Source organism: Aphis gossypii, chromosome 1 (genome assembly GCF_020184175.1).
Source record: "Aphis gossypii isolate Hap1 chromosome 1, ASM2018417v2, whole genome shotgun sequence".
Classification (NCBI taxonomy): domain Eukaryota; kingdom Metazoa; phylum Arthropoda; class Insecta; order Hemiptera; family Aphididae; genus Aphis; species Aphis gossypii.
Window position 1 is genome coordinate 52,320,572 of NC_065530.1, and position 12,429 is coordinate 52,333,000.

The 12,429-nt window shown below is 33.9% G+C and overlaps 1 long non-coding RNA gene across 2 annotated transcripts in view; it reads right to left on the reverse strand.

The window, feature by feature from the left end:
• The window catches only part of LOC126548981 (uncharacterized), a 32,205-nt gene that overhangs the window by 2,950 nt on the left and 16,826 nt on the right, over positions 1 to 12,429 (reverse strand). Inside the window, exon 1 of one of the 2 annotated variants that reach the window (XR_007603114.1) lies at positions 10,432 to 10,632. The exons of the other annotated variant lie outside the window; for it this stretch is intronic. This is a non-coding gene — a long non-coding RNA (uncharacterized LOC126548981). Of the gene's footprint in view, positions 1 to 10,431; positions 10,633 to 12,429 lie in introns of those variants that run through there. 2 annotated transcript variants of the gene reach the window in all.

Genomic DNA, 12,429 nt, shown 5'->3' on the forward strand with positions numbered 1-12,429 from the left:
TCATTATTATTTGGTTAATTTTAAAACAACATATTATAATATTGACTTTGAAGCAGAGATTAATACAATTATATTAGATAAAATTATAAAGGTAGGCAACATTTATTACCTAATTAGTAACTCAATAATTGAGCAACGTGATCTATAAATTTTAATAGATAATATTTTGAATAAATAATATTAGCATCTGTATTTAATATTAATATAATATATATTTAAAAAACGATTAAATTTTTATTTTTATGCCCGCGGGAATACAAATAATCATTATTATATTTAATGTGCACTAATTATAAACATATAATAATATTGAATTAAACATCAAATAATTCTTGCATGCGATGCAATGTGTCTCGTAAATAATGTTTAATATGATATTTGATGAATTTTATGGTGTAACTTATAAGGTATATGACGTATTAATAGTATTTGATGACTTATATTTTAAGAACAGAAAATGAGTGTTTAATATAAATTTTTTATTTTATACCGTCAGTTTAATATATTTGTATATTATACGTTATAAACACAATATTAGATAATAATATATAGGTGAACTGAATATACGAGCAGCCCGAGAAAACAATGTGCAAAAATATATTCTACACATTGTTTGTTACATGCAGTTGTATAATATTGGACTTTTAAAATCTCTTACTTTTTTTATTGGGTCGTATAACCGTTGCAATGCTGTACAGTGATGTTAAGTATTTTACAAATGACCATGTCTTCGAGTATATATAATATATAGTATGTGTTTGTGTATAATTTACAGTTGAATGAATGGCTATATATAACGTACACGTACCAATGACAAATCTCGACGTACGCGCCATCAATTATTGCACTTTATTTAAATTACAGTTATTTAACATCAATTGACGCCGTTAAACCGTAGACACATATTATACATTAAACTGAATGAAACGTTCCGGTCAATTTATTAGCGCGATAAAATTATTTTAAAACAACGTCGTATAATATTTCCAATATGAATAATAATAATTAATTACGACCGAGAAAAACCACTCCTCTATTAGATCTAGGTATATACGTGATTCTAATTCAGTGTGTACGCGTGCGCGTGTTTTATAACATAATAAAAAAAATGTACGAATACAAAATTCGTATTAGACTAAAATCGTTCATTTTTTTTTCATTTCTATATTATATTATAGCAGTGTAGCCCCAAAATATAATACGTACATAATATTATGTATTCTATTCATTAGCCTAACACAATTTTCATGGAAATAATACCTATATAAATATTGTGGCCGAGTTTTTCCATAACAAAACACCAAAATTCGAATCCTGCGTAGTGTGTATAATATTATAATATAATAATATTTTTACAAAACATACACAATAACATAATGACGGCTGAATACGTTTACTTTAAATATTTTTTATACGTTTTTACGTTTACGTGTACCTACCTACTATAGTCAAATTGACAGAAAGAAATAGTGAGCGTATAATAATCGCGTACATAATATGTCCGTTGTCAATGTTCTCACGATTTCAATATTTTATTATACTCAGTCACGATTTGCGAACAGTATAATGATATTCAGTTTTACCCATCCACGGTCTCGTTATATAACAAGGGAATAGTTATTTTGAGGAAATAAATGAGTTTTATAGATAATCCATAGATGAGCGTTCGGTATTTTCGCGTCGGTCTGATTTCCTGTTTTAGCGTGTACACATCAATATCAACTCTATTGTTGCGAGCACGAGTTATGTAGCGTTTATATCGACGATAATAATATCATAGACGTAATTAATTTTTGTAAATTTGTATCGCTCAGTCGCCGGCACATGAAACCGTTAAACGCGTTGCACGAACTATATAAAGTGATACGTAAATAATTCCATAAAATACGGTTCACCGTCGTCTTGGCATTGTTTTTGTTAAGGTCGTTCGAGATATTATATGCCTACGGGACGCCGCCGGCTAATGCAACTCGCGTATATATACGGCACCTATATAATGTTATATTGTATAAAATATGATATTGAGCGATGAAAAATATTTTATGTATTAAAAAACACATAGGCAGGTAGGTGTGCGTACTCGATATTATTTTACTATCTCGAATCAAAGGATTGGAAATTTTATGTGCGCGTTTCGCTGTTTCGCGACAAAAACGATTATAATATAGCCATATATATACCTGCCTATACCGTATAAATATAGGCTCAACCCTTTGCAGGGAGCGGGACAGATTCGTGAGTTTCGATATCGGGCGAGAATCGTAAAATTGAATTACTACAGCAGCAAAATCGTGTATTATATTGTACACAATATATAATACATCTCGCGTTATACGCGAGAAATCGGAAAACGCCATTTTACCTTCGTACGTATACCATCTATATATATATATATACGTTAAAAAAGAAACCGGCGAAAGTCGAGAGTTTATCCAATATAATACTATATGTATATAAATAGTTCGGGGGCGAGTGGAACGCGCGATAATAAAAACAACACGGTTCGAAGACTTAGGACGGGGGAGTAAAAACAAACGAAAGCGCGTAACTGTAGCAGAGGTGGAAAGCAAAAAAAGAAGAAAAACCGTAGGTATAGGCAGCCCCCGTTCCACCGACGCCTCTGTACATATATATATATATCGTAAAATCGACACAAAAATCCACTCTACGATCGACAGCATTGTATATACGAACATAAGTGCGCACAGGTGTATAAGGGTATATGTACGAGGCTGGACGCGGAAAGCGGAAATTTAATCCCGCGGCCATTCCCAAAGGGTTTCGCGAGTGAAACGCCGTGAAATAGAGAAAATGATTTCTCCGACACACAAAGTCCCTGGCGTATACCGTGATCCCAAACCTATTTATACAGGCGTGTGTGTGTGAGTGTGTACATTGTGGGTTAGGATGGAGGAGAAGAAGAAGTTTCTTCCAATCAACCGTATCCCCCGCGGGGCCGTGGACCGGACCGGGGGAGTCAAAGTCAACGTTTACGGCAACTGCGTTTTATGATGTCACCTGCTACGCGTAGTGAGTGCAAAATCAATTTTGCTCGACCCAAAACGCTTGTTGAGATAAAAATTGTATATGTTGTACCTATCTATATTGTAACCTACGTGCGATGAACAAATACATGTTCACCTTCCATCTTTGTCAAGTGGATTGAAAAGTATTTCTTAGGACTATCGTATGAAGTATATATGGTATAATATTTAATTAAAACACTCTATTTTAATTAGTCCTTGAGATTTTTATGATAAACGGAACTATATATAAAACAATTTCCACTTTTAAATGCACTATAAGATAAACTATTTTGAATTTGGCAAATGAACTATATAAATTTCAAACTTCATTTCACTTTTACAAATCTAATTATAATACCTACCGTTGAAAATTAGTCAGATATGTTGGTTAAAATAACATATTTTTTGCACAGACGTATAATAGCAGCCCTCAGCCCTTATCGTTCGCGATGGCTTTGCGAATTTAGAATATTATGTATTTAAATATTTTGGCGTCGACGTGGTGCAACGTTAAAATTAAACAACGTAGGTACTGTACATAGAAAATCTAAAAAAATTTAGAATCACGCGTTCGCGTTACACGTATAATAATATAAAATTGTTACGATTAAATGTCAAGAAAAAATTAAGAATAATAATAATAATATAATATGTTTACGCTCCGCAAAATAACATATGGCATACCTATGACTATGGAAGAATATTAATGCAATATGGTTGTTAACGCGTACGACTACTTAATATTGTACTTATATATTATAACAATTTAAACGCTAAGCGTATATACACAATAATAGTATATATATGTATTATATACCATGTATATTGTGTGTGTGTCATGATAATAATATGACAATAAATATATAACGTTAGCATCGCCCCACACTGCGAAATGTTATTTAAATATATTTAATATTATGTACTTATAATATATGTATACTACACTGTTACTTTTATTTTTGCACAGCGCACTATAAATAGGTGCGTGTTATAACTAACGTATTTAGACGATTATTGTACGTATTATTATTTCTGTCATTGTACAGTCACTTTATTGTGTAGGTGCTATATTGTAAATTATAAGAATAGTATGTTGTTTTTTTTGTGTCGAAACACGACTGCGGTGGTGGTCCCTACAACACGAGACGCACATCCAAAAACGATGTACGCGCCGAAGAAAACACAATGACATAATAACATGCTTAATTTCGTTAAATTTCAGCTGCTGAAAAACTGAAAAAATATGTTTAGCTACAATTTTTTTAACTACCAAAAAAGTGGACATATATGTCTATACAACTAATGCATAAGACCGCAAAAAGTTACACGAGTAAAACATAATATACACTCTATTATTACCTATGCAAGAGATGCGAGTCACTATAATAATAGAGTATAGAAGTATTATAGGCATAGTACTACAATATAGTCTGTTTGATTGTTTAAATTAATTAAAAAGAAGAATACAACTGTGCGCATTAAAAACCAGTTGAACACCAATGGTCAATTTACAGTAGCCGTGCGTGTAAGTTATTGTTGCAAATAAAGTGTACTCTATTATAGTCAAAACCCATGGCAATAATGACTAATACTTTGGACTCAAAGATACAGAAAAATAACACACTATATGGTGCGCGAGATCCAAAATATGTCAGAAAAAAAAAGAATCCTTTTGGTTAGACAATAAAACTATATTGAAAATATCATAATTTGAATGCCGTGATTTATTCAGCGATGAGCGACAACCGGTCAATCTGTTCTATATAATAGTATATATTCAAATAACACTTAAACGCGTACACACACACACACACCACACACACGACGTTCTAAACGATGTCAACCATGTTTTTCTCACGCGCCATAATGCGTCCGCGCGCGGACGGATCGTCCCACCACTTGTCTGCGTCGATTACTTTTTTTCCGACCATAGTTATTATATTATTATTTTAATTTGATTTTTGGATCATTATTGCCGTATTTGAATGACGGTGGTACGAATTTGAAGTGGTCAACATTCGTGTAGGACTGATTTTACGAAGAAAAAAATATTATAGGTTTCTACTGAGTGATCCGTAGCCCGTAGGTACAATAATATAGTATCGTCTTAACTTATAAAACTACGACCTGAGTATATTTATTTTCACACACGGGACGAAATTCACGTCTTCGTTCAACGGTTGTCTACAATAATTTGTCAACAAAAACAAATTGTAAATTATAAATGTATTAGGTATTCACCGTCCAAAAGCCAAATACAAAACACTGTTAGATTACCTATCTTTTTTCAAAAAATGTTCAACATCTTATACAGTCCCGACGAGATCCGTTGTGTATATAATATGTTATACATTTTAATGGATTTAATATTATATTATAGAAATTAGAAATAAATAAGATGAAAAATATGCATTTTAAAATAATATTAATTTATTGCTAAAATAATGATAATTTGATATTTTGTACGTGCTATTTGTGATACCTATAAATAATATTTTATATCACAATAATAATTTAATTAGGTGAAAAATATAGTCAATACCATATAACGTAGTTTTAATTGATGGATCACAGGTGTATTTACAATATTGCAGCTATAACGTCATTGCAATGTATAATAATGGGCACCTACACAATAATATAATATTATGTATCAGCTGCCATGCAGTTTGCAAAATGATTGCAAACGGTTGGCAATCATAAAACGGGTAATTAAGATTATTTTATATTGTTACTATAAATTTGAATGCCTGTGTATAATAATTATAATTATAATATCCAGTAGTTTGTACGATTGAAACTTTGCGTGTTTCTACAAATCGATAACGTAGTATAGTTTACTGATGTAGATATATACAACTTGCAATATCTCAAATTATTTTATACCTAATACATTAGAAATATTTTAATAATATGTATTGCGAGAAGAGAACACTTATCAAAATAAAACATACACATTACGTATTGAACATCAAATATATCAAATATGTGCTTATAGGTAGGTAGGTATATTCTGAAAATCTGTTTTCACTATAATATAAAAACCGATGTCACAATTCAGATTTCATGGTGTCTCGTGAAGATAACTAATTACATTTTGAACATGTTCCGTGATAACAATATGGAATCCATTTCAATTTGGTAAACTCTCATGGGAAATCACCCTGCATACACAATTTTATATTACTGTTGTTATCTGCTAACAAGTTAAAAACAAAAAAAAAAACGTTAATATTTTTTAAACCTAATTACGTTGATTATTTTATTCTCGTGGGTCAGTTAGCTGTCATCGTATGGACATATTTTGTTTCGTGCGATTCGTGATGTAATGTAAAGTAAATGGATTCATTAGTCAACGATACCTTATCATTGTTGTTATTGTTTCTTATATGGAAGCTATTATGCACCAGTCATTCACAAATCTAATATTTATACTAGATCTTTATAACATTGATTATAGCTAGAATTGTTCCTGCTATAAATACTTCTATTTAAAAAAAAAAAATTGTGTAATTCAATTAGGTGTAAGTCAAGTTATATAAAAATGATTTTTTTTCTTATATTAGTATAGTATTCTTGACTCGATAATAAAACATGTCCATTGTCCAGTTATACAATTACAATTTAAACATTATTAAGCGGATTATGGATACTTTCCTTACTATTGTCAATTATAAGCGAAACCACTTATACCATTTGGCAGTGATTTTTTATGGCATTTATAATTATCATTATTTTATTTATTCTGTGTACAAATCAAATTATATTCTTTCAATTAAAATGTAAAAAATATACTTTTTTTAAAGCGAGGATAAAATCAGCGAGACTTTGTCGTATATGTAAAATGGTCGTCTTTTGCGATTTACATAATATTGTATACGTATAATATAACGATATAATAATAATATTATGTAGAAGTCAAAAGTTGAGTGAAACAAAAACGTCTGCATAGCGACTCGCGGCTTTCAAATTTTCAACTCATTAATTCCAAGCCTTACCCGCGTGACATGCGCGTTTTCTTATCGCGTGTCTAACGTTTGCAACCGCGAAACGTCATGTTACTGCGCAAATGAAAAAAAAAAGAAAGGGCGAAAAACAAAACCCCCAAAAATACGAGCGAACTGCACGACGTCGAGCGTGCGGTCTAGTCGTTATAATATATTGTACCTACTGCGCGTATTACACGAATTCACAGATATCATAATAGGTTATATTATTATAGTGCATGCAGTATAGGTATAGTAATATTTATACTATTATTATGATTAAATATCATTATCGTCGAGAGGCAGAGAGCTACATAAAAGTAGGAGTCGTTCGGCTGTTAATTAATAAAAAAAAAAACATGGCGGAAAATAATATTCTACATATTATAGACATTTTAATCAAAGGCCGTGGTTCCGTGATATTATTATCATTTATGATATTTATTAACATCTACGGATCATATTGAATTGCTCTCACAATAATCATATACAATAGTATGTACAAACGGGTATCCTGCACTGCCGCGCATCTCGAGTATGATAATAAGGACTCTCCGCGTATTCTCTGCAATGGCTTCGCGTCGGACCAATAGCGCGGGTCGTCCTGCGCAAAGCACGCGCGCGTCACCTCTATACACAGGTAGTGTCGTTTAGACACACGTTGTGTATGTTATTATCATAATGTGAGAACTTCGATGCCTATATTAAACATATTCGTATAATAATATAACGTATAATATAGTGATGTAACGATAACAATTTCATACGTCAAATACGATGTCGTCGACAAAAAAAAAAAACCGGAATCTCCTCGTGTACCGGCTGGTATGCGTGTGATGAGACGGAGAGGACGTCCAGAGAGTCCGTCGAATTTGAATAAAAATCCGTCTTGGGTTCACCCATGGCCCCGCCACCCAACCGCCCACCCCGTGAAACCCGCCGGAAACCTCACACGCGCGCTAGTCCCCCCCCCTTCGACCACATTTATCGTGATACCTGTAGCATAGTAATATATATATAATGATACGACCATATATATCGTATGTACACATTATTATGCGCATCTAATGTATAACGAACTCGCGCGATTGGAAATCGTATACCGTAAACGCGCTGGGCTGTAGTGTGATGGGCTGTGTTATATAGTCATCGCCTGTATAATATGAGATTTCGAAAATATCTTAATTAGATAAACAAAAACACACTGCACGCATGCTCTTCAGACTTCGATCGACGAGATGTCACTTCGTACACGATAAGGCGTATAATATAATAACTATATACCTACCTACTTGATGTTATGCGACTGCGGCGGCGACGTATACCTAACCGATACATGAATAATACATATTATATTATTACTTTATATATTTTATATTATCATCGTCGTGACAGACAATCGGATTCAAAATATTTATGTGTAATAATAATGCATAATATATTTAAATTTCGACGGTTTTTGTTTCTCCTCGTCCATATATACCGCCGAACTTGCCCTGCGTGTATATTATATAACGCGTCTCACGCGAGCGGCAAAAACGAGATGGAATAATATGTTTAGGCACGCACTATCGGGGCGGCACCATCGCGCGCCGGTTCGTCGGTCTTAGAAACGTTTGATTTCTTCTTGAACTACGCCCCACCGCCGCCGTTTAACTTAAAAGGCTGACTTAACCGGTATACATCTTTTTACGCTTTTGACCTGCATGCCATTAAAATTGAAATACGATCAGTAGCGGCCTTAGCACTTGAAAGTCAAAAGAATAAACATATTCAAATCATTATCATTTAAACGTAAACGATTACAAAAAACATCATCTTGTAAAAACAATATTATACGCTTTGATATACGTATAGGCTTGGAAATTAGCGATTACCTACCCTTATAATATATCAACTCAGTTACTGTTTTGGCAAAAACACGATCAACTTACTAAATTGTATATTCATCAGGTAAAGACGATGGGGTTGTGCGTCTACTTTTGATATCATTATAACTACCTATAATGAAAAATACAAATATCGAAAATAACCATCGCGCTCGACTCCTAAATGTTTAAACATTTCTGCGAACTTGACTATAAATAGGTGCGCCATTTAAAACGCAGTCGGTCGTCCGCCAGTACGTCTAGCATATAGATCACTCACACATAATATAATTACATGAATTATTCTAAAAAGTTACACACACGTTAATAAAACCGAGTACGCGATATCTGCCAAGTATAAAACGTATAAAATAAAGAGATTAATCATCGTTTCCCGCGTCGATGAGCGTCATACCATATTGTTAGTGAAGTAATCAACGCTAAAGGTTTTTTTTCCCTACACCGTCGAATCTGTGAACCCAGGTAAATTAACTCGAATCGATTTACTTATATCCTGAGTATATTAGAGTATACCCAACTACGTTTGTGTCACCGCGCCAAGTGGGCGTTTCTATGACACGCAAGGCAATATGATGACATCTTTTCGTTTCTAGTCTGATTCTATCGTATAGAGATGCACAACCCGATTGTACAATATACATAGTATTATTTTATTTAATACTTTGACTATTTTAGTCGAAATTCTCATTAAATGTAAAGCATTATATACTCTTAATAAAAGGTTTTCGACACTAAATAGTGTCCACCGGTGGCTTATACGGAATGGGCGACCGTGTACCATAAAACGAGATGATACGGTGGTCCACCTTGTATACGCACCTACGTAAAGTGTCGACTCGTAAAGTGCGCTCAAAGTATAAAAGCGCGTGTGCTTTGAACGCGTGTCTTACACATGTACTTTCGCTAAAAGCGTTTTAGGGTTTTATGTACGAGCATTACACACGATCCAACTCATAATATGTATATATATATATATATCATACTATGATCATACTCGTAAGATATTTTATTAAATTAGAGATTGCGAATAAAAAACATGAAAAATATTTACAGTAAAACGTTAGAAGCCTATATTCGCGCGCATAAACGTTTTTATTTTATATTCCTGTACTATACAGACTATATAACTTACTAAGTAAATATAATCGAGACGAGTGCCAAAGACTCTCACACAAATCTCAAGAGCATCTATATAAACTTAACGAAGAGACCTCTAAAGAGTCTAAAGTGTTACGTAGGTAGTTAGTCATTTTTATAATAAAAGCATTAGGTACTGCATTTCGTTGTTAGTATACAGCTGGTCACATGACACTTTTGAAGTATCGAAGCAAGCTTATTTCAAATTTGTAACCACTTGATGTATAGTTAGAAGTCACGACTTTTAAGGTTTATTCAAGACTTGTGTGCTCGCGGCCAGTATATATAGCTATATTGTACAATATCTAAAAATAGTTTATAAATATTTCATACTCGATTGCAATATAATATTATAATAGGCAGGAATACAAATAAATAATATAATAAGCTTACTTGACGCATCACACACATACATATATTATAAATCATATGCTGAATGCGGTCGTGCATTCGGGACGTATCGTATAACAATATAATACGCTGACCATAAGGATCCATGAATTTTTTTTCGGTATTTTAATTTTTTTCATTTCTTTCTTTCTCTGCATAATACCGTCGTACCGAACACAACGACGCGTAGGCCTTTAGCGGATTTTCAATACCACCGATCGAAAAAAAACGACTAACACGCCCGGCGATATATACGCAGCCGGTGCACCAGGCCGCAGTTCATAACGTGCCTAATTCTCGCACACACCCACATTCACACACGATTTTACACGTGAACGTGTGCGCGTGTGTGTGCGGGCGTCGAACAATACGCGAGACGAATTCCCGAAATGGCCGACGAACGCAGTGGCGTAGGGTGGGCGGGAGACCGAAAAAAAAATACACTCCTATACGCGCGACATAATGTTCGTATACATATATATATACATTGTCTCCGTCGTCGTATACACATCCCTTTTTTTTTTCTTTTTTTGGTGTACATGTGACACGACCCAACTGCCGAGAGTCTGCGAGAAAAAAAGGAACACGCACGCACACGCATATGCCGCGACCCTCTCTATCGTTTATTTCCATTTTTTGTGGCGGTCATTTCGTATTATTATTATTCGATTTTTTGCCGGGACGTACGGCTAGCTATAATAATATAGGAATTCCGGAACGGATATTTGAGAATCGGGAAAAAAAAAATCGTCCTCGCAGACGGTATACTATTATTATAGTGTACGTACAATACAATATATATATATGCTATACACGTAAACCATTATGCGGAGGCGTCATAAACATTACAATATATACATACGTATATAAAAACCACATATCGTAAATTATTCACATATCTCTGTATACGGACGGTTCTATATAGAATATATATAAATTAACCCTTTCCCCAGTCGCTCGGTATAATATGTGCACGCAGTAGCGCGTGGAAGTAATTTGTACGAAACCTAACGATGGATATATTATAACGTACCTATATATATATATATGACATTATATATACTTTGGACGGTCTGTCCGGATAATAATAATGTGTCCTATAAGCATAACGTATATACAACCGTATACGGTATATAATATCGTCGTCGCCACAACGATAAACAGGTGGGACAGTCTCCAGACATTACCTATTATAGTATATATATTATTATATATAGTGACCGAATTTTAATGGGTGCTGGTCGAAAGGATTTGGACTGCGCATTGTCTAAAGTAGACCGGAGGCGGCTGTATAATAATAATATTACCATACAGCATACCTTAAGCCCACGTTATAAAAATTTCAAAACATTTTTCGGACGTTCATGTCGTCCGGCTGTCGTCGCCCCGCAGTGCGTATAGTCTACCGCAGACGATCGTATCGTGGATATGACCCGGCCGATCTCGAAACACGCGACGATACGAGTGTATACCTACTTGTAAGTTCTACTATAATGTTGTAGTATTATATTCTTAAAACGTTTGGAAGACGACCACGACGTTTTCTTATTTTCCCAATGAGAAAACCCGCCGGAAAAACTCTGTGTTCCCCGCGGCTCGTATCTTTGTACATTATTATGCGCCTACTTGCCTATGACACTAGCGTTCCACGACTGCATTCGACGTGTAATGCGTACAAATGAACAACAAATACACTACTGGACGCACACAATATCGTAAACATACTATATGAACATATTTCGGTACGTACCTGTTGTGTAAATGCACATATATATTGATGTATATAGTATATTATTGGGTATTCGGGTTGTTACCATTCTCTCAATTTTCTTTTACTTGGCGTACCTATGTTTGCAGGGACTCCGTGACGTATACTACGGCTACACGTCTGCTCTATTTTCATAGTTTTCAATTTTTCCGAACAATTCAAGTACAACTTTTATGATATTACATTCGAAGTTATTTTCAATACTCTTCTATCCTAATAGTTTTATAACATTC